We start from the raw sequence: 25,095 nt of genomic DNA on the forward strand, positions 1-25,095 counted from the left end.
TGTGTTCATCCTAGGCAAGAGCCCCGATGCTTTATTGTTAGCTAGTTTAATTTAGCCTGTTTTGCTTAATTTGTAGCCTTCCTGTTGTACATAAAACAGGAAGTAAAGTTGGATGAATCATCGCCAAAAATTAAACTATAAATCGACCGAAATCCGTAGTTGAATAAAGGGTGAAAGGGGGTCTATTCTCTGTCGGCCACCATCCACTTTTCAACGTCATTTCAACGCAAACTCATATGAGCAAAGCGGTGTTGAATCAACACCGGTGATCCACGATGATTCGACGGCGTATGGTCGAAGAACATGCCGATGATTCCCCGTCGAATCAACGCCCTTTTGCTATCTGGGCAAGAACTGTATTATTAGGGTCGGTGTAGTTGTAGCAGTGTATTAGCAACTAGCTGTTAGCACTAGCTAATGTCAACAACATCATAGCTGATATGTTACTGTAGCAATGTTTACGTTCAGTCATTTGGATGACTGTTAAAACCTTTCAGTCTCAAGTTTTTCCTTTACTGTATTTACTAGTTTACTGTAATTATGATCCGGCAGCTATTTACACCAGATCCAGTGTAAATAGCTGCCGGAGCGCGCTCCGGCTTGCTCCCCCTCAAATTAAGCAGCGCGCTCTGGCTTGCTCCCGGAGCACTCCGCCAGAGCATTCCGGGAGCAAGCCGGAGCGCGCTGCTTAATTTGAGGGGGAGCAAGCCGGAGCGTGCTCCGGAACCTCGGCTGGAGCACTCCGGGAGCAAGCCGGAGCGCGCTCCGGAACCTCGGCCGGAGCACTCCGGGAGCAAGCCGGAGCGCACTGCTTAATTTGAGGGGGAGCAAGCCGGAGCGCGCTCCGGCAGCTATTTACACTGGATCCGGTGTAAATAGCTGCCGGATCATAATTACAGTAAACTCGTAAATACAGTAAAGGAAAAACTTGAGACTGAAAGGTTTTAACAGTCATCCAAATGACTGAACGTAAACATTGCTACAGTAACATACCAGCTATGATGTTGTTGACATTAGCTAGCTTGACCTTCAAAATGGCGGATACCGGGGCGTCACGTGACCCTGTGACGTCAGGTGAAAAACCTCAATACACTATGGACAAGTGAAAGAAAGGGTTGATGTATGAAAAATCGCTGACTGAATGTGGTGCAATAACTCATGAGGGTTACACAGGCAAAAACACAAACATTAAAATGAAAAAAGGAATACATGCGACCTGAACATTTCAATAATTTTACCTGAATTAGGCAATTGCCCTCTGTAAAGGCTTTAAAGTGCTTGCAGTGAGCCATGAAGTTCAGGATGGCAGAAATGTCGAACTGATCAAAACTGTGATGATCTTTTATTCCACGTATCATATAAGCCTGAGGAAAAAATCCAGATTAGCCGACATAAAATCAATGCAAAGCGTCCCATATAGGAACTCACCACCCTGAAACCCATTTTATCTGTATGTGTGTGTGTCTGTATATATACACGTATCGATCAGTCATAACATTATAACCACTGACAGGTGAAGTGAATAACATTGATTATCTCATTACAACGGCACCTGTCAAGTGGTGGGATATATTAAGCAGCAAGAGAACAGTCAGTTCTTGAAGTTAATGTGTTGGAAGCAGGAAAAATGGGTGAGCGTAAGTGTAGAGGCTTGTTCTTAGTGAGACCTTGAGAAAAGTGCTATGGCTTACACTGACGAAGTCTCTGACCCACAGTAGTTGTTTCCACTCTCAATGTCCATGTGCCTTGTAATAATTTTAATCATGAAATAAACTACTTATATGAAATTACAAATTCAAATGAAATTATTTATACTTTTAACATAAATTGTAATTCACATCTATATGAATTCTACTTTGACCGCTACAGTAAGGATCTGAGTGACTTTGACAAGGGCCAAATTGTGATGGCGAGATGACTGAGTCTGAGTATCTCCAAAATGGCATATCTTGTGGGGTGTTCCCGGTATGCAGTGGTTAGTACCAACCAAAAGTGGTCCAAGGAAGGACAACCGGTGAACCAGCGACAGGGTCATGGGTGTCGAAGGCATGGGTGTCCATGGATACACTAGATATGGATAGTCTATAATGAACAACTGCTCCAACATTGCATTGATGTAAACCTAAACAGGGTCAGTGTAATGTAGAACTAATGGGTAACACACTTTGGCTTAAGGAGCACATACCATATTAGGAGTTAATTAAGGTCTGGTTACTTGTTTAATAAGCACTTGTAAAAGGTAGGCCTACAGAATTTTAGTGATCACTAATCACATTTACTGTCTCTGTGTTTGGTACACCAGCTGCACGATGGCACAGAGGAAGGTGCTCCAGGGGGTCATAAAGGACACCCAGAAAATAGTAGGCTGCCCTCTCCCTCCACTGGAAGAACTACACAGTTCCCGCTACCTCAGGAAAGCTCAACACATTCTGCAAGATTCATCACATCCGGGTCATAAACTGTTTGAACTGCTGCCATCAGGTAGACGATACAGAACACTTAAAACAAGGACAAACAGACTGAGAAACAGCTTCTTCCCAGTAGCTGTCAGTACACTGAATGCTGCAAGCATCTAGATGTTTTGTATCGCGTGGTTCCATCCATCCATCAATTATCTGTAGTCACTTATCCTGTTCTACAGGGTCGCAGGCAAGCTGGAGCCTATCCCAGCTGACTATGGGTGAGAGGCGGGGTACACCCTGGACAAGTCGCCAGGTCATCGCAGAGACAAACAATGGTTCACACTCACATTCACACCTACGGCCAATTTTGGTATTCAGACCAGGATAGTTCGATAGTTCACTTGCTTTGGTCCGAACCAAATGTTTTTTTTATTTTTTCATTTTGGTGCGGTTCGCTTTCACACTGTGCATTTTAGTAAGCGGACCATTGCTATTTACACAGCAGCTATTTACACTGGATCCAGTGATCTGCCACCTCTCTTGACTATGTAACAAAATAAAAAAAACCCAAATAATTAAATAAATAAATGCAAGTTTATTTAGTGTTAATGTCTGATTTTGATATCTGTCTTGTTGGTGATTTCTCTCATGAAACGACATCCACAAAATATCTGTTTGTATATTATGGAAAAGAAGGGTGCACACTTCCGTGGCCGCGGGAGGAAGACGCGCTGTTCGGGGAAAAAGAAGTGGAAGCGCTCTGCCAGCAGTTTTGCATCAATGACCCACGACATGTCATCAGGGCATTCAGGGAATTCAGGGAAAGTAATGGAGAATTCATCCCAGATGAACTGAAGGGCTTCTTGGCCGCGATCAACACTGTCCCTATCTCAAGTGCAGAGTGTGAGCGGGGTTTTTCGCAGATGAACTTAATTTGCAGTGTTATTACAATACATGCCCAGAAGCGCCCCCCCCTTCTTTTTTTTTCCGCACCGGAGCCACTCATCCTCTGCACTCCGGGACCTCCCACTTTACAAATTAAGCACTGGTGACAGTTCTGGCTCTTCACGCAAGACGGAGGAGGTATGTGTCGGGATATTCGCCTTATCCATCGTAATAGATGAATTTCTTTTTTGCATCGCTAGTACCGCCACTTTTTGAAAGAATGTCCCTGATTTTAATGTAGGTCTGACGGAGTTTCTTCACTTTTAGCCGACATTGTTTTGGGGAGCGCATGAACCCCTTCTCCTTCATTTTCTCACTGAATACAGCAAACATGTCGGCATTTTTGTGTGTTCTCTCCAAAAGCTCAGATATGTGGACATCTGCCCATATATCCACAAGGGTACGCGTTTCTTCCTCGGCCCACGTTTGCCCCCTACTCATTTTTTGTACTCTGTAGTCTAGCCTACCACTGGTCTGAATGACTGAACGACTGTTGTAAGGTTCCCTTGACAACCGAAACAGTGTTTGCACTTTGCGGTGGAGTGTCAAGACTCTGTTTCCCATAATGCTCGACAAACGATGGAAGCTCCCGAGGTACAAAAAGGCAAAACTGTCGGATTAGGTCCGGTCTGCTTTCACACCTCCAAAAGGTCCGCACCAGGGTTCCTTTGGTCCGGACCGAGTCCGACCTTGCAGCTTGGTCTCGGTCCGCTTGTTTGGTCCGGACCAGAGTTCGGAGGTTTGTATTCAGACCAACCCAAAAGGTCCGGACCAAGGGAAATTTGGTTCTTTGGTCGTTTGGTCCGGACCAAACAACATAGGTGTGAATACGCCCTTAGAGTCACCAGTTAACCTAACCTGCATGTCTTTGGACTGTAGGGGAAACCGGCGCACCCGGAGGAAACCCGGGCAGACACGGGGAGAACATGCAAACTCCACACAGAAAGGCCCTCACCGGCCACGCGGCTCAAACCCGGACCTTCTTGCTGTGAGGCGACAGTGCTAACCACTACACCACATTATTTTTATATTTTGTATATATTTTATAACTTTTCCCCTTTTATGTTGCATCGATTAAGGTCTGCACTTTAATTTAATTTCGTTGTACATGTTATAATGACAATAAAGGTTTCTTTTTCTTCTGGGACTAAAAGATGCTTTCTACAAGTCTCATATTCTGTAAATCACTGAGCACAAATTAATCACCTAACCTTCTTTCTATAAAGTAAAAAATAATAATGCACCAAGATAAAAGGAAATCTATTCTTTATGCGTACAGCGCCCTCCACAATTATTGGCACCCCTGGTTAAGATGTGTTAAAAGCCTTAAAATAAATTCAATTTTTATCGCAGAAGCATAATGTCACACTGAAAATTGTAGACAAATGTAACCCTTAACTCACGTGAATTAAAAAAAATCCCTGACTAAGAAATAATTATTTTTCATAAAATCACCTGTTCCACAATTATTGGCACCCATAATTCCTAGAAAATAAATGTAATTGAAGAATTTCTGTCATTTCTACTGTAGTTTATAAAGTTGATCAGAGTATCTAGGAATCTTTAATTAGTAATTCATCACATCCTGTTTCCCTGGGGTATAAATATGATGTGACACAGAGGCCTATTTCTCTTATCCACTCTTCAACATGGGAAAGACAAGAGAACACACCATTCAAGTAAGGCAGATGTGTGTCGACCTTCATAAGTCAGGCAATGGCTACAAGAAAATAGCCACTCGCCTACACCTGCCCATATCTACAGCCAGAGGAATCATCAAGAAGTTTAAAACAACTGGAACAGCGGCAAACAAGCCTGGACGAGGATGCAAGTTTATCTTGCCACCACGCACAGTGAGGAGGATGGGAAGAGAAGTAAAAAGTTCTCCAAAGCTCACTGTTGGAGAATTGCATCAAAGAGTAGCATCTTGGGGTCACAAAGTCTCCACAACAACCATCAGGCGCTATCTACATGCCATCAAGCTGTTTGGGAGGCATGCACGGAAAAAGCCTTTTCTCTACAACGTCTACGACAACGTCAACTCCACTGAAAATCAATAAAACACAAGACGAGTGGAATCCTGTGTCCGAGTCCTTCCCTTTCAAGTGTGGGAAACCCACGATGCTCACATACACTTGACAGTATCTTTCCTGCTGCCCCCCCCCCACATACACACTTACCCTAACCCCATTTCTCCCCCCTTCCTCTCTTCCCCATATCTTATTCTTTTATATTTGTATATGTAAATACTTAATTTATTTTAATTTATCTAGAAGTTCTCTCTATTTCTTTTCTCTGTTTATCTGTAATGATGCTGCTGGAATCTTAATTTCCCTGAGGGAACCCTCCCAAAGGGATCAGTAAAGTTTTATCTAATCTAATCTAAAATATAACACGGTCCTGCTTAACATGCCAAACATAACAGTAAAATGTACTGTCCTTAACCTTGCTACTTTGCTCCCTACAGAGGGGGACAGTGAACCACATGACTGCGTGGCACTTACTAACCAATTATGCTCCCCTAGGTTGGACCTCAAGGATGAACCACTCATGAATCCAGACATGATTCTGTATGTGGATGGGTCAGCATCACAACACTCAGAAACAGGTAAAAATCAAGTTGGCTATGCTGTAGTTTCAGACAAAGAATTAATCACAGCAGGAGCATTACCTAGTCACTTGTCAGCTCAAGCAGCAGAGCTATATGCCTTGACGGAAGCATGTAAACATGCAACAGGTAAATCAGCCACTATCTACACAGACAGCAGAATGGGACATTGAAGAATAAACACTGGGGGAAGCGAGCCAGCACGCTTGTCAGGCTGAGGCAGTGGGGGGTTACGCACTGCGCTCCTGTCTATTCACCTGGCTAACGTCCACTCTCTGGCCAACAAGATGGACGAACTGCTGCTCCTCAACACAATCAACACGGATTTTAACAGATCTGCTGCCTTGTGCTTCACCGAAACCTGGCTTGGTGAGCACATCCCGGACACTTCTCTCCACCTGCCTGGATCTCACCTGCACCGAGCGGACCGCGAAACAGAACTCACGGGGAAGACGAGGGGAGGCGGAGTCTGCTTTTACATTAACGAAGGTTGGTGTACTGATGTCACGGTTTTAAACAAATCATGCAGTCCTCATCTGGAGACATTATTCATAAACTGCAAACTGTTTCATCCAAGGGTCGACCGATACATCGGCCGGCCGATGTATCGGGCCGATATTTGCGTTTTTTAAGTGTATCGGCCGATTCGCATGTGGTTTGGCCGATCCGTGCACCCCCCGCGCGCATGCGCACGCGTCATTTACAGACCGGCATCCAAGCCTTGGATTCCAAGGCCAGCTCTGTGTTGCCAGAAGACCCGCGATGCACGCTGTCGCGTCACCCCTCCCCCTCTGATATTGAAGTGCACAGCCCTGAAAGCTACAGCCACGGTAAGTTTTAAACATTCAGAGCCTCTAATGCTTTTAAAATATTGTTTGAAACCACCAAATTTTATGTTCTCTTTATTACATGTGCTTGGAAGTTTATTAAGTTAAGTTATTGAGTGGGTCGGAAAAAAACAGAAATCTGACGTGCGCATTTAATGCTCTACCCGCCAAAGTTGCCGAATTGTGACAGCTCGTGGTATTGAAAAAAGTAAGCCATCACGTTGAATAGAGTGAAAAATCTTGCTTAAACCCCTTTCCACTGGGTGGCAGACACGTTGAACTTCAGGCCTTTCTTAGAATTAGGACACCTCTTTGTACTTATTCGTCGACTATTCCCCTCCCAGGGCCGCATAGATGGCTCTGTTCCCTCCTTTAAGACTACACGCGGAAGTGGTGTCGCCCCGTCATTATTGGAACATAGAGCAGAACCGATGTATTGAGATTGTGCAAACAAATACACAGAATAAACACCCAAATACACTCCATAAGTAACTTGCCATGTTAGTTTATGTGTAATAACGGTATACTGTTCCCTCAAGGTGCGTAGGAATTTGTAATATCCCCCCGTCGTGTGTAGGGATTTATAAATAATATCCCTCGTCGTTTTGACAGTTTAATATGTATTAATTTTGAAGTGAATATAATACTGTATTAAGCAGACACTTGAACAATTAGTTGCTCAATGTGCTTCAGACATAATGGTTATTTTCCTATTATTCATGTTATGGTGTGATGAAAGGGTATAGTATAAGTATAATATATAATTTTTTAAAATATTTTTTTATAGTATATAATTAAAAAAAAATTTTTTAAACATTTTTTACCCATATTGGTCCAAAATATCGGCTTAAGAAAATCGGCAGTCCATATCGGCCATCGGCCAATGGTGATGAGAAAAAAAAAAATCGGTATCGGCCATTAAAAAACCCGTATCGGTCGACCCTTGGTTTCATGCTCCGCGAGAGTTTTCCTCGTTTATTCTGGTTGGAGTCTACATCCCTCCTCAGGCTTGTGTTACTGAGGCGTTACAACACCTGGCTGACCAGATAAACAACGTAGAGAAAAAACACCCGGACTCTTTGCTCATTGTTTTGGGGGACTTTAACAGAGCAAACCTCAGCCATGAACTGCCAAAATATAAACAGCACATTAAGTGTCCCACCAGGGACACTAACACTCTGGATCATTGTTACACTGTTGTAAAGGACTCATACCACTCTGTCCCCCGTGCAGTCCCAAGGCTATCTGATCACTGCATTGTTCATCTTATCCCGACCTACAGGCAGAAGCTGAAATCTGCTCAGCCTGTGGTAAAGACGGTGAGGAGATGGTCCGATGAGGCCAAAGTGGAACTACAAGCCTGCTTTGACTGCACTGATTGGAGTGTTTTTGAGGCTGCAGCTTCAGACCTGCATGAACTGACTGATACTGTGACATCTTACATCAGTTTTTGTGAGGATGTGTGTGTGCCCACCAAGACCTTCCGCACATACAACAACAAACAACCCTGGTTCACTGCAAAACTCAGGCAGCTTCGCCAGGCCAAGGAGGAGGCCTACAGAAATGGGGACAGAGTCCTGTACAAACAGGCCAGAAACACACTGACAAAAGAGGTGAACGCAGATACGAGGAGCTACGCTGAAAGGATCAAAAACAGCCTTTCAGCCAACAATCCGGCGTCAGTGTGGAGAGGCCTGAAGAACATCACCAACTACAGGAGGCCATCCCCCAACACTGCAATGAACCATCAACTGGCTGACGAGTTGAATCTGTTTTACTGCAGGTTTGACACATTCACACCTCCCTCCCCCAGACATTAAAGACCCATTTACACCCCCTGCTATTCTGCCTCCTCTCACCTCTGACCCCACACCAGCACTCAAGATCTGTGAAGAGGATGTTTGTCAGCTTTTTCGCAGACAAAAGATCAGGAAGGCACCCGGCCCAGATGGTGTGTCACCCTCCTGTCTGAAGGTCTGTGCTGATCAGCTGGCCCCAATCTTCACCCAGATCTTCAATAGATCCCTGGAGCTGTGTGAAGTCCCCTCATGCTTCAAATGCTCCACAATAATCCCGGTTCCCAAGAAAACCACCATCACAGGACTGAATGACTACAGGCCTGTAGCCCTCACATCTGTAGTCATGAAGTCCTTTGAGAGACTGGTGTTGTCACACCTGAAGGACATCACAGACCCCCTGCTGGACCCCCTGCAGTTTGCCTACCAGGCAAACAGGTCAGCAGATGATGCAATCAATATGGGACTGCACTACATCCTGCAACACCTTGACTCTGCAGGGACGTATGCCAGGATCCTGTTCATGGACTTCAGTTCGGCGTTCAACACCATCATTCCAGATATCCTTCACACCAAGCTCACCCAGCTCACTGTGCCCTCCTCCACCTGTCAGTGGATTATAAACTTCCTGACAGGAAGCAGCAGGTGAGGCTGGGGAGCATCACATCCAGCACCCGGACTATCAGCACTGGTGCTCCCAGGGGTGTGTGCTCTCTCCACTGCTCTTCTCCCTTTACACCAATGACTGCACTTCAAGAGACCCGTCTGTTAAACTCCTGAAATTTGCAGACGACACAACAGTCATCGGCCTCATCCGAGACGGTGACGAGTCTGCATACAGACGGGAGGTTGAACGGCTGGTCTGGTGGTGCGGTCAGAACAATCGGGAGCTGAACACGCTCAAAACTGTGGAGATGACAGTGGACTTTAGGAGGAGCCCCCCCACCCTGCCGCCCATCACCATCACCAACAACATTGTGACTGCTGTTAAAACCTTCAGGTTTCTGGGTTCCACAATCTCCTGGGACCTGAAGTGGGAGACCAACACAGTCACCATCATCAAAAAGGCCCAGCAGAGGTTGTACTTTCTGCACCAGCTCAGGAAGCTCAACCTGTCTAAGGAGCTGCTGACACAATTCTACTCTGCCATCATTCAGTCTGTTCTCTGCTCTTCCATCACTGTTTGGTTTGGATCGGTCACCAAACAGGACAAGAACAGACTGCAACAGACAATATGGTCTACAGAGAAAATTATTGGTGTCAGCCTGCCCTCCACGGCACGGTGGTGTAGTGGTTAGCGCTGTCGCCTCACAGCAAGAAGGTCCTGGGTTCGAGCCCCGGGGCCGGCAAGGGCCTTTCTGTGCGGAGTTTGCATGTTCTCCCCGTGTCCGCGTGGGTTTCCTCCGGGTGCTCCGGTTTCCCCCACAGTCCAAAGACATGCAGGTTAGGTTAACTGGTGACTCTAAATTGACCGTAGGTGTGAATGTGAGTGTGAATGGTTGTCTGTGTCTATGTGTCAGCCCTGTGATGACCTGGCGACTTGTCCAGGGTGTACCCCGCCTTTCGCCCGTAGTCAGCTGGGATAGGCTCCAGCTTGCCTGCGACCCTGTAGAACAGGATAAAGCGGCTAGAGATAATGAGATGAGATGAGCCTGCCCTCCATCCAAGACCTGTACCTGTCCAGAGTCAGGAAACGGGCAGGTAACATCTCTGCAGACCCATCACACCCTGGTCACAAATTGTTTAAACTTCTCCCCTCTGGGAGATGTGACAGAAGACTGTATGCAAAAATAACCAGGCACAAGAACAGTTTTTTCCCCTCAGGCTGTCTCTGTGATGAACAGCTAAAACCGGACTCAAATATCAGTCACATCAACTGTGAAATATCTGCACACTCATACCATCATTCTGTGCACACTGTATATTTATATTTACTAATTCATCCTTGCACTATGCTGTCTATACGTATATTTACCCTTCTACATGTACATAGCTTTTTGTTTTTGTCTACACTTTTTGTTTGTACTAAGAGAGCTAAGTGAAACCGGAGTCAAATTCCTCATGTGTGTTCACATACCTGGCAAATAAAATTAATAATAATAATAATAATAATAATAATAATAATTATTATTATTATTATTATTATTAAACTGAGTAAATGCTGTGCTGAAACAGGACTAGGGTGGACAAAGGTCCTACCCATAATATTAATGCAGATGAGAATGAGAGAAAGACCAAAGCATGGTTTGAGCCCCTTTGAGATATTGTTTGGAAGACTCCCAAACACAGGGATAGGTCCCATTACACCAAGATGCCCTGAGATGTCCTTATGTGATGATGTGATGTTGAATTACTGTGCAACCCTCTCTTCTGCTCTGAATAATGTTCACAAACAGGTGAGATCCACCTTACCAGTCCCAGTGCTGGGACCACTGCATGACCTGAAACCTGGTGACTGGGTGGTGATAAAGGACTTCAGAAGGACGAAGTGGAACAAGCCCAGGTGGATGGGACCATCCCAAGTGCTGCTCACCACACAATCAGCTGTAGAAGTGGACAACAGAGCCACATGGGTACATGCCAGCTACTGCAGAAGAGTACCTGAACCAACAGACAAGCAGCACAAGGAGGCCCTGGTACAGGAAGAAGATTAAGACAGCATTCAAGAAGCCCTTGGGGGGCCTTGTCACAGCATGAGTGGACATTCTGGTATCAAGAGGACCTTAGGGGGACCAACGAACACAAGCAACGACATACACAGCCACATGACAGACTGTACACTCTAAGAAATATCCTGTAAAAACTACAGTAAAGTACAGGCAGCACGGTTGCCAGAACTTTACTGTATGTCAGCACATACAGCACAGTACTGTAATACAGTATATTGCAGTTTACTGTAATCTAGGGTTACTGTGGGAACAATGTACTGTACCTTACTGTATTCCCTGAATTACTGTAAATATGGATTGCTGTTGCTTACTGTACTGTGCATGTTACTGTAGCTACAGGTTACTGTGCTTTACTGGTGACTTTGTCTTACTGTAATATACTGTAATTCAATTAAATAGCTTTTTTTAAAAAAAAAAAACAATTGTTTTTGTTGTTTTTATTAGCTTTTTATTAGCTTTTTATTACCTTTTAATACAAAAAACATAATGTGGCAAATGCAGAGATCATAGAGTTTGTTGGTTTACCTACTAATAAAGACATCATCAGTCTGTAATTTTAACGGTAGGTGTATTTTAACATGGAGAGACAGAATATCAAAAAGAAAGTCCAGAAAATAACTTTAGAGAATATATATTAATTGATTTATATTTCATTGAGGGAAATACAGTAAGTATTTGATTCCCTGCCAACGATGAACAGTTTTGGCATGTTTAATAAATGTGTGCAGTGAGGTGGTTGAATAACTGCATATCTTGCAGTCAAAGGCCGCCGCCATACCTTGCAGTCCTATTTTGCATCAGACATCCGATGCAACTTCAACTTCACCCTGTAACGTAGTTAAACCAAACAAATTAATTAAGAAGTATGTCACAATATACTTTGAAATAAAATTCTAAATGTCTTGGTAATCTAATCTAGCCACTCTACTGCTAGAAAAACTACGTATTCAATATGCATACAACTGATTAAAGGCCATTAAGGCCATTTCTCACAAGATTGCGGTCAAATTTGGAAGCATGCTCGGGGCAAATAAGGCGAATTTTCACGGGAGGCTTTTCCTTATGAAAATGTACACATGTGCACGATCACATTTAACCATAAATGGCAACTATCAAAAGCTAAAATGAGTTGAAAACTGCTAACATGCGCTAAAAACATTCAATGCGAAGATTTCAACCAGAGACGGCGAAAAGGCAGAACTAAGAATATTTAGTTATCTAGCTAGCGCATTGACGGTATATTATAACTAATACACTCTCAATGAGCTAGCGTGCTGACACGGACAAGTCAGACTTCAGTGGGATGACTTGCAACCTCACCCTATAGACCCTTTTCAGTCACGTGACCTTCGTAAACGCGACCACCATTTTGGACATGTAGCAGACTTCGGCTCGAATTGGTTTGAATGCGAGGAAGGCGACAAACGGAGAACATACAAGAAAAAAGAGCGAGATGCAGAAAACACCTTCGCTATCCAGCGACGTAGGGCATTTACAGGGCGAGCAGAGGGAGAAATAACAACAGTAACGACACATTAGCAACGCCGTAGAGAAATAACGGTTTATGGCACAGACCCTTTCGGTTCTTGCTCATCTAGCTGCTACAATGACTGCTTAGACTGCAACAATAATACCTAACACACATTTAAGTATCCGTCGTAAAGACGTGAAACTCGTCGAGTGACGAGTGTGTTCATTAATAAGCTAACACAATCTAAAAGTAGACATACCATCACACTGCCCTGGTGCTGTGTACAGTTTACCTTCTATGGTTTGTGCACTCACTATTTGCCATTACTTTCTCCAACCGTTGTTACAGATTACAGGGAACGGCCTGGATTTAAGAGACAAATACATGTTCCTCTTGTTTTGAACACTTAGCCCATGTTTACATTAGACCGTATCAGCGGATCATCAGATTAACGTTTTTAAACGATTAGTGTGCACACAGCAACATCAATACACGATTCGTCTGCACACAGCAACACCAATACACGGATATGCTTGGCTCCGCAGGCATCCTGCGCTCCAAATCACTCCGCCCTGAACAGCGAGTGCCCTCTGGAGGGTGCGCACTCCGGCCCTGCGCAGCTCACAGAGCGCGCGAGTGAAGTGCACAAGCCACGATTCGGGACTGAGCCGCTGTGTGTGTGATCTCAGCGCACATCACTTACCACTCGCAAGTGGAAGGATGGCAAGCCTAAAGACAATCTTTTTTTTTTTTTGTTACATAGTCAAGAGAGGTGTCGGATCACCGGATCCAGTGTAAATAGCTGCTGGAGCCAACGCCCGAGGTTCCGGAGCGCGCTCCGGCTTGCTCCCCCTCAAATTAAGCGCTGTTTGTAGGACACTGCCTCTGATCTGTCCTACAGTCTACCAACAGCAAAGGAACACAACGCTAGCTAATGTCGTTAGCTAATAGCTACTACAGAAGAACAAAGAGGTTACAATGGGTTATTTTAGCCTATTTGGTTACACACTCGCCGCCACAGAATGTTAACAGCAATGTAATGCCTTTTCTGGCTAATTTTATTCGTCTTACCTCCAACAAAGTGGTCACTGCACAAGCGCTGGTATGCTGCTATCCATCTTCTCCGTCGGTCAGCATCTACCGGGATCTGATAAAATGATAACCCTTGCCTTGTTTGTTGATGGTTACTACATCCAGGTGCACAACAATATAGTGGCATGATGGAAGTCTTGCTGAAAATAAACACTTTCTTTGCTGCCGTTCCTCAATGCTGGCTGTGGTAAACTACTGGTAGTACACGTCCAAAATGGCGGCCGCGTTTGTCGTGACGTCACGTGAAAAGGGTCCATAGTTAAAACAAAGGAATTAAAAAAGTGTGTCCCAATATTCTTTCAAATTAATGTCCAAATATGTATGTTGTTACTATGGAAAGCGACGAGGGGTGGAAAACGGCTTACATGCGCTAAAAAGATTCAGTTTTAAGATTTGAACCAGAGACGGCGAATAGGCAAAACTAGTCTTTGGTTAGATGCTAGTTAATTATCTAGCTAGCGTGCTGAGTAAAAGCTAGACACGGCCAGTTAAAACAAATGAATTAAAAAGTATGTCCCCGTATATTTTTTAAAATGAATGTGTAAATGGCCACTAAGTTGCCACTATCAAAAGTGACAATAAGTTGAATGTTAGTATTTCAACCACAGACGGCCAATAGGCAAAACCAAGAATCTTTCACCTAAGGTCAGCTAAGCTAAGTAAAGACTGAAAAAAAAAAAGATTACTTTCGTGGACAATATCTGACGGGAAAAAAATTACAGGGGACAGAAGTACTCACCGAATTCCAAGGGTTTTAGGGACTCAGGAAGCACTCAGTCAGGTAACGTTGCTTGCAACTTCACTTCCCTCGTTAGTGTGCGCTGTATGCACGTGACGTCCAGACAACATATCAGTCAGAGTTGAATGGGCTAACAGTGACCTCTAGTGACGAAATTACAGTACAATACAGCAGAGTTGCTGAATAAGCTACAGTAAGCAACAAAAGTCAAATACATTACTGTATAACATTCCCGCCTTGCAACATTTCTACATTAACTCCAGTACAGTGCTGTACTATATCAATACTGTATAATCCTGCAGGGTTTAGCTGTACTGCACTGTAAAAATTACAGCCATTTCTAAGAGTGTACATTCCAACACATTCTTCATTCTGTACCTAATTGTGAACCTCATACATGGTATAAGTAGTATTTGGTGGTTTGTCCAGTGACAGAGATTAATACACGTATTACAGGAGCAGTGTCTGACACCACAGGTACTCCAGGTGGCAGACTTTTCAGCTGGAAAAGTAAGATAGAAAGAGATCAAACTGTTAACTGGGTTCATGACATATTGACTGATAATACCAATTACATGGTGGTAGCTGAAAGAATACATTCTGACTACACATACACTAGCCGACTATACCTAGCTGATTTAGGTGATGGGACTACGGTAAGTGCCTTAGGTGTAGAGACTTCTGTAGAAAACACCCAATATCACGTAGTTCGTTGGCTGACTATTGCCACAGACTGGACAGTAACCGGTAGATGAACCCCGTATGACAGTATTATAGATTGTGTTATCATTTACATGATAAAAGGGGGGTGGCACGGTGGTGTAGTGGTTAGTGCTGTCGCCTCACAGCAAGAAGGCTCGGGTTCGAGCCCTGTGGCCGGCGAGGGCCTTTCTGTGCGGAGTTTGCATGTTCTCCCCGTGTCCGCGTGGGTTTCCTCCGGGTGCTCTGGTTTCCCCCACAGTCCAAAGACATGCAGGTTAGGATAACTGGTGACTCTAAATTGAGCGTAGGTGTGAATGTGAGTGTGAATGGTTGTCTGTGTCTATGTGTCAGCCCTGTGATGACCTGGCAACTTGTCCAGGGTGAACCCCGCCTTTCACCCGTAGTCAGCTGGGATAGGCTCCAGCTTGCCTGCGACCCTGTGGAACAGGATAAAGCGGCTACAGATAATGAGATGATAAAAGGGGGAATTGTAGAGTAAATTTTACTGTCATACTGTTTTTGTAATTTTCCTTTTCTCTGAGCATTGCCTCTTCAAGGACTAATGACAGAACATTCTGCACCAAAACATTTTTCATCTTATCATGTTCCTTACGTGTGTAACAGACATGCATAGCAGATGTGCGTACAAGACAGCGATTAGACAAGATCCAATCAGCTTTAGAGCTGATCATGCTCCCAGCGAGTGATCAAGGCATGTAATTGCAATGATGTAATGCAATAGATGTCTTCTTTTTATCTAGTAAAGCATATATACAATATAGATTTGAGAACAAAGGGACAGTGTGAGGGGTGTGCCTAACCCTCATCACTTGTCTGTTTCTGCAATAAACCTTCTTTCTCTTGCAAAAGGACGAGACTGGTTTTGGTGTTTGTCATTTTTCCATCACACTGTGCATATCAGTCAGCTGGTGGAAAACTGCAGCATGTGCTCACAGCATAGGGCAGAACAGAGAGAGCCCTTGCTGACCACGCCCATGCAAGAGAGACCCTGGCAACGAGTCGGCTCAGACTTATTCTTCTGGGAGAAAAAGTCATACCTTCTTGTAGTGGACTACTTTTAACGCTACAGAACCCTCCTCAAGGTAGCTTCTGCTGACACGGTTGTGGCTGCCCCCAAGGGTGTATTCAGCCGCCATGGGATACCGGAGACTGTAATGTTGGATAATGGGCCGCAGTACAGCTGTTCACTTTTCAAGGACTTTTCCACTGAGTATGGATTTACTCATGTCACAAGCAGCCCTAGATAACCGCAGGCCAATGGGGAGGCAGAGCGGGCAGTGGTGATGATAAAAAGACTGTGGAAAGGAGGAGGCGACAAAGCAAAGGCGCTGCTGACATATCGCACTACACCCCTGGAGAGTGGCTACTGTGTGTGTATGACCCTTCTTGCCTTTCGTTTTTTTCCCATTTTACCTAGCTCTTGTGTTTGTTTGCTCGTTTTTCTTGCTTCCCGGTTTCTTGATTCTCGCCTGTTTTCTGATTACAATTTGCCTAGCCCTTGTGTTTAGATTGCCTGTGTTTTTCTGATTCCGGGTTCTTGGACTATTGCCCGTTTCCTGACCACGATTTGTCTAGCCCTCGTTACTGTTTTGGATTTCTCTGTATTGACCTGGCCTAGCTTTTGTATATTGTCTTTTCTCACTGTGTTCATTAAAACCTTGAGTTCATTCATAATCTGCAACCATCTGGTTGGTTACAGCTGCATTACACCAGCAGCACTGCGTCCCCGGTGGCCAAACGTCAGAGGATTCCGAAAATCTGAAAACTAAGCAAAGGAGAATCAACAATGCCGCTACAACCTGCATCACAGAGCTCATCCCCTACCGCAGCTGCAGCCCAGTCAAAATGTGTGGCTGCCAAGAGAGAAGAAACAAGGAATTGTTATTCAGAAGGCAACAACACCCAGGTCTTACGGTGCTCAGCATAAATGAGTACACCCCCTTTGAAAAGTAACATTTTAAACTATATCTCATTGAACACAATTTCCCAAATGTTGACAAGACAAAGTTTAATATAACATCTGTTTAACTTATAACAGGGAAAAGTAAGGTTAATGATATAACTTAGATTACACATTTTTCAGTTTTACTCAAATTAGGGTGGTGCAAAAATGAGTACACCCCACAACAAAAACTACTACATCTAGTACTTTGTATGGCCTCCATGATTTTTAATGACAGCACCAAGTCTTCCAAGCATGGAATGAACAAGTTGGTGACATTTTGCAACATCAATCTTTTTCCATTCTTCAACAACGACCTCTTTTAGTGACTGGATGCTGGATGGAGAGTGATGCTCAACTGGTCTCTTCAGAATTCCCCAAAGAAAATAACTTCTTTCCACCACAAAGGTGAAGGCTACAAGAAGATCAGCAAAGCTTTACTTATCAGTCAGAATACTGTAGCAAAAGTGGTACAAAAATTTAAGAAATATGGAACTGCAACCATCTCACAGAGACGTCCGTCACTAAAAGAGGTCATTGTTGAAGAATGGAAAAAGATTGATGTTGCAAAATATTGCCAACTTGTTCATTCCATGCCTAGAAGACTTGGTGCTGTCATTAAAAATCATGGAGGCCATACAAAGTGCTAGATGTAGTAGTTTTTGTTGTGGGGTGTACTCATTTTTGCACCACCCTAATTTGAGTAAAACTGAAAAATGTGTAATCTAAGTTATATTATTAACCTTACTTTCACGTTATAAGTTAAACAGATGTTATATTAAACTTTGTCTTGTCGACATTTGGGAAATTGTTTGTGTTCATTGAGATATTGTTTAAAATGTTACTTTTCAAAGGGGGTGTACTCGTTTACGCTGAGCACTGTACATCATACATACTGATGAAGGACAGGTCAGATGAAACTGCACACACATGCGCTCAGTACAAGATACACAGCCCCAGACATCAACACCTGACACAACTGACACACCTGATACGACCCCAGAGCCAGGAAACACTGTTACATCCACTCACACCATCAAAGACACAAACAACCACAAACATACAGATGCAACTAACACATATGTGACATTCTCAGGCCGAGTGTCACGTCCTCCCGTGCCTCTGGATTTGTAAGAGACTGTTGTAGGAGACTGGTGGAAAAAAGAGAAATGTGATATGTGAAAAGAAAAGGAAAAGAGAAATGTGTTCTATTAATCTTTTGCAAAGATTGACTAATATAATGCTCATGTTTATAATTCAGATTTGTACATTTTGTGATACCTGTAAGAGAGTGTTACCTTTGAACCCTGTTTGTTGTTTCGAGGGGATTCTTACTTTAAGGGGGAGGTGTTCTGTAAAGAATATAGTTGAACTGTATTGATGGTGTAACCCGGACCCATTTGAATGTAACACAGTTTTCCAGTTCTGCTCTCCGTCTTGTTCTTATAGTTAACACACAGTATAGTGATAACACTGTTCCATTAATAAGCCTTCTGTTAATTCTGTGATTCCTGACTGATTAGAATGCTGAGCAATTTTAGAAACATTTGTTTTGCAGATAGAAAGATTCAACTCAGCATTTAATAACCGTGGCAGATGAAAGTGCTTTTAAACCGAACCCTGTTTATCTTATTAAAGCTGCTTCATGAATCCATTAAATGTAACATCAAAAACAAGATAATATCATTGAGAAAGTTGTACAATAACAAAATATAGCTGTTTTAATTTATTCATTAGTTTAGTCCAGAATAATTTTGACCATCGTGGTGGTTGGTGTCAGTTTCAGCAACTGGCAGATTGGAGAGTTTCATGGATGTGGAGGTGTTCCTTATACAGTGGACAGGGAGTGTGTATCATGAACTCTGGACTGCTTTAAGGGCATCGATCCTCATTGTGCATGTTTTGTTTTGTTTTTTGTCTTCAGCCTCCAAAAGCTGGTCACATGCAACACTGCGACATGGTGGCACAAGTCAAGCTGGGATTAAACTCAGGAAAGATGGGAGGAAACCAGGATCTGGAGATGTCAAGGGGTTCCAGATGTCAGATAATCAGTGATTGCAAAGGATTTGAAACCAAATATTAATTCATTTTATTGAGAAGGGGATGGGGTGAGGGGGTGGAGTTTGGAATATATATGGACCTGACGATTGTTGTTCTTTAAACCATGCTAAAGATATAAAGATATTAATTGTATATCTTAATGTAAATAAAACATCATAATGTCATGATATTTATCGATAAAGAGTTGTGGGTGGTAAAAGAGAGCAACTGGACTTGCTAGAAGATTCTTGAAGACATTTCACCTCTCATCCGAAAGGCTTCTTCAGTTCTGTCTGACTAATAGGGAGTATCAGGTATTTATCCTCTCATGGATGAAAAGCAATCCTAAGGTGTCGTTGAGTCATTCTGTCGGTGTGGGTCACTGGGGGCTGGGTGTAAACGGCCTAGAGAGTCGTTGGGATGATCAAGGGATTGTTGGTTCTCTCTGTCCTCCTGTGAGTCACTCAGTGCGTTTACATGCACATAGAGAAAATCGAATTTCTGCTGTAGCTCGACTGAAATCGAAGTTCTAAATGCCATGGAAACACCTTAGCTCAGCTGAAATCGAACCAAACTGGATTTCTCGTAATCGAGCTACGCGACCTAGATTATGCGATTGTAGCCGAGCTACTTAGTGCATGTAAACGCTGTTGAGCTACTTACTTCAGCACTGCCCCTTCCGGAAGTGACGAGTGATGAGACCACAAGCGGGAAACACAACAGCCTCGGTCGGCATGACAACAGTAGTAGTAGCGAGCAGCAGAAGAGGTACTGATAACTTTGGAACTGATAACTTTGTTTATACTCTTGAATAGCTCTTCTTCATGATGACATCCGGAAGTGTACCAACACGATGGGGCGTGTAGCACCACCTGTGGCTCGGGTGCACAATGTACCTCACACAATAGCTCGATTTCCTTGTGGGCATGTAGGATTGGATTTCTCTGGCACCCCTGCTGGGACCCTTAGCTCGATTACCGACAGTAGCTCGATTTGGATGTGCATGTAAACGCACTGACTGAAAACAGCTGGGTTTTGGTGTGCTTTCAGTTGTCTGGGAAGTGTGCTAAGGACTGCATTGTAGGTGGCTGATAATTGATGTATTAGACCACCTCCTCTGTTCAGTGATGGCCGTTCCAGGTTGACAAAAATGGCTTCTTTAACTCCTCACTCATACCAATGATCCTCTCTGACTTGTCTTATTAGACAAGACAGAAGACTTAGCATCGAGGTCTACTGGAAACCCACAAACACAGACCAGGATCTACTTTTTGACTCACACCACCCACTGGAACACAAATTGGGGGTCATTAGGACCTTGCAACACAGGGCTCAGAACATCCCTACAACGGTAGAGGGAAAAGAGAAGGAGCAGAATCACATCAAGAAAGCACTTCAGAACTGCAGGTATCCCAACTGGGCTTTCTTCAAGAGCAGAAAAAGGAACATAATGGACAAGGAGGATAACAGGAACAAACGCAAGAACATTGTCATTCCCTACATTTCTGGTCTATCTGAGAAACTCAGGAGAATCTTCGACAAACACAACATTCCGGTACATTTCAGACCCAGTAACACCCTGAAGCAGAAACTGGTCCACCCTAAGGACAGAATAGCCAGACACAAACAGGACAACATAGTGTATGCAATTAAGTGCAGTGAGGAATGCACAGTCTTGTATATTGGGGAAATAAAACAACCGCTTCACAGGCGCATGGCTCAACACAGGAAAGCCAGTTCCTCAGGCCAGGACTCTGCTGTCTATCTTCATCTTAACAACAAAGGACACTCATTTCACGATTGCAACGTACGCATTTTAGCCAGAGAGGATCGTTGGTATGAGCGAGGAGTTAAAGAAGCCATTTTTGTCAACCTGGAACAGCCATCACTGAACAGAGGTGGTGATCTAAGACATCATTTATCAGCCACCTACAATGCAGTCCTTGGCACACTTCCCAGACAACTGAATGCACACCAAAACCCAGCTGTTTTCAGTGACTCACAGGAGGACAGAGAGAACCAACAATCCATTGATCATCCCAATGACTCTCTAGGCCGTTCACACCCAGCCCCCAGTGACCCACACCAACAGGATGACTCAACCACACCTTAGGATTGCTTTTCATCCATGAGAGGATAAATACCTGATACTCCCTATAGAGATCTTGCACGTGACGTCACATCCGCTCCAGATTGTAAGCAGTCGCCATTTTGTTGGTCAAACACCATATTTCTGCCGTCTTTCCAACACTGACTTTGTTTTTTTTTCGCCCAAATCTTCAAATATTACCGTGCCTCAATGCCGGAGAGTTGTATGGCATATAAATGCCACAACAGGAGAGGTCAGAAATCGGGAAGAAAGTTTCATAGGCTGCCACGGGACCCTGACAGGCGTGCAAAGTGGATTGCTGCTATTGGCCGGGCCGATGCAAACAACAAGAACAAGGCATGGGAACCGACTGGAAAGAACGATCACTGGTGCCTGTGCAGTGACCATTTCATCTCAGGTTCGCCATGTATTTATTTCAGTATATCCATGTGGTTATTCGCAACATAAGTTTATGACTTGCTCTAATAAAAAATTCCGGGAAGTGGGAACCTGAGAAAAGGCTTGGGGCGGGGGGGTGGATTGGGTCTTTAGTGGTGTGACAAGCAATGTAGTCTCTAGATATAAAATTATTTTACACTTTTAGGGGTCACATGTAGAGATAGATAACTTCATAAGTATCAAATCATAAATTCCTCATGCTCAATTGCCACTAGTCAGTATATTTCTGTCTTTCAGGGAAGAAGAGTTCCATATCCACTGACACGGTCGTGAACACTACGTCCGGTAAGTCATAAGGGTCACTAATCCGTAGGTCATTTATTTTAGACATATATCTAATTATCTGTTCATTAGAAAAATGAGCCGTGTAGTCCGTCGGTTGAAATTTATCCATTTTGTACACGGGTGCAGCAGTATTCAGCGGTGTTTTTTACCGACAAAATGGCGGCTGTGTACTTTCCGGTCACGTGACTGCAAGATCTCTATTAGTCAGACAGAACTGAAGAAGCCTTTCAGATGAGAGGTGAAATGTCTTCAAGAATCTTCAAGCAAGTTCAGTTGCTCTCTTTTACCACCCACAGTTTACTATGACCTGGATGACTGAGAATCTTCACAGACATAGATAAAGAGTTGTCAAGACATGGTACATCCAGCAGACTCTGACTAGATCATCCAGCAGGGTGTGTGTTCATTTATAATTTATTTAAATATTAACAGTCACAAGGCTTCAGGAATCAGTTTTATCTGTGATCAGAATTTATTCACTGAGGTGATGAGTATGTCCATTAGAGGGAGCTGTTCCTGCCTACACAAAGAAGAAGACACACACACACACACACACACACACACACACACAGTGATGTTTCCATTGGGTTATTTATTTCTGGAGTTAAAAGATGAAAAGGGAACTTGTAATTTACTCATTCAAAGCACTTTCCTCCAGAGGAGCAGACAAAATTCCACTCTGAGCCAAAACCTGTCATGCATTCCTGTCCTTATGGGGACATTTTGACTTGAAAAGATCTAAAATCTTTTATATATATATATATATATATATATATATATAAAGCATTCGGCTCCCCACAGGCAAAGCCGAATGTTGTTCAGCTAGCTGAGTTAATGCTGGAGTGTGTGAACACAAGCAAAACATCAAACACACATCACAGAAAGGACAATGAGATCACTCAGGGGCACCGCTAGAAATCTTGGGCCCTATGAAAGATTACAATTTAGCCCCCCCCCCGGTAAAATTTTCAAGCGCAAGCAACTGAATTTGAAGTCTGTTTTTGGCTGGCACTTCTACTTTGCTATGCATGTGATCAGCTACCTAGCAAGTTTAGGTGATACAATTATTTGGTATATGAACATTTTAAATGCAGAACTGTCAGAATTAGACTGAATAGGCTGTTGCCTTAAAATGAAAATTCCATATTTTGTTTCTTTTATGAGCAACTATTATTAGGCCACTCAGTAGCCTATGGAGTTCATCACATCTCATTATCTGTAGCCGCTTTATCCTGTTCTACAGGGTCGCAGGCAAGCTGGAGCCTATCCCAGCTGACTACGGGCGAAAGGCGGGGTACACCCTGGACAAGTTGCCAGGTCATCACAGGGCTGACACAGAGACACAGACAACCATTCACACTCACATTCACACCTACGGTCAATTTAGAGTCACCAGTTAACCTAACCTGCATGTCTTTGGACTGTGGGGGAAACCGGAGCACCCGGAGGAAACCCACGCGGACACGGAGAGAACATGCAAACTCCGCACAGAAAGGCCCTCGCCGGCCACGGGGCTCGAACCCGGATCTTCTTGCTGTGAGGCGATAGCGCTAACCGCTACACCACCGTGCCGCCCCCCTATGGAGTTCATTCAATCCAAATTAGGGTGCCACTCAAAAATGAAGTTTCTAATTTTCATTGTCCCAACCCCTAAATGTGTTCATAATGTGAAAAGAAAAAATGTGACAAAGTGTGGATGTATTATAATATTTACTGGTAGCTCAACAGTTCCAAAGTTATACAATATGTGTAATTTTCCGAAAAATTCTGACATAATCATCTCATCTCATTATCTCTAGCCGCTTTATCCTTCTACAGGGTCACAGGCAAGCTGGAGCCTATCCCAGCTGACTACGGGCGAAAGGCGGGGTACACCCTGGACAAGTCGCCAGGTCATCACAGGGCTGACACATAGACACAGACAACCATTCACACTCACACCTACGGTCAATTTAGAGTCACCAGTTAACCTAACCTGCATGTCTTTGGACTGTGGGGGAAACCGGAGCACCCGGAGGAAACCCACGCGGACATGGGGAGAACATGCAAACTCTGCACAGAAAGGCCCTCGCCGGCCACGGGGCTCGAACCCAGACCTTCTTGCTGTGAGGCGACAGCGCTAACCACTACACCACCGTGCCACCCGCCACTGTGTTTATTCCAAAGAAAAACAAATCTAAGCAAGAATATTAACATCAACAGATAAGTGGATAGAGCACACAGTGATTTATATAATGTGATCAAACAGTTAAACTAAATAAGGTTTTATCTCAATATATAATAAGTGTTAATACACACATGCAACAGCTACTGAATAGTTACTCTATGAAAACATTTCAGCCCATTGAGCTACCAAAAAATATGCATATATTTGTATTAAACTTGGAGTAATTACTGTGCTTCATAAAAGGAACAAAATGAGAGGGTGGGACCTGGAAAACATTGAAAAAAATTTTTTGGCTATTAGACTCAGTGGCACCCTAATCCAAATGTTTGTGTTGAGAGAAATTGCATGCATCACTGTATCAGTATAACATTCTGTATGCACATTATGGATACTCCAGAGCCCTCCAGCAAACATCGTCAATAATCAGGATTACAAAATGTATTCCTTTGTTTCCTCCATTTATTGACTTATTGGATGTGATCAAATGTATGCCTTGATGAATAACTACAGTAGTTTTTTGAGTCAGTTACATAGTGCATTGCAAGAAATCCACTAAGTGTTTTTGGTTTCGTTTAGGCATCACACATTTATTAGAAAACACAGCAAATGTTCAAATATTCAAGTTAAATACTTAGCAACAGTATCAATAAATCCACACATGAACAATAGCAATGATATCTATGACCACAGCTAATGTGCAAAATATTAAAGTTAAATACTTAACAATATCAACAAATCCACACATGAACAATGGCAAAACATCTAGACTTAATTATACAATAAAGATACCTATGAAAAAAGGTGATTTTTTTTTCACACACAGTGTTATCAGCTTTATTTC

The sequence above is a fragment of the Neoarius graeffei genome, chromosome 22 (genome assembly GCF_027579695.1).
Source record: "Neoarius graeffei isolate fNeoGra1 chromosome 22, fNeoGra1.pri, whole genome shotgun sequence".
In the NCBI taxonomy this organism is placed as follows: Eukaryota; Metazoa; Chordata; class Actinopteri; order Siluriformes; family Ariidae; genus Neoarius; species Neoarius graeffei.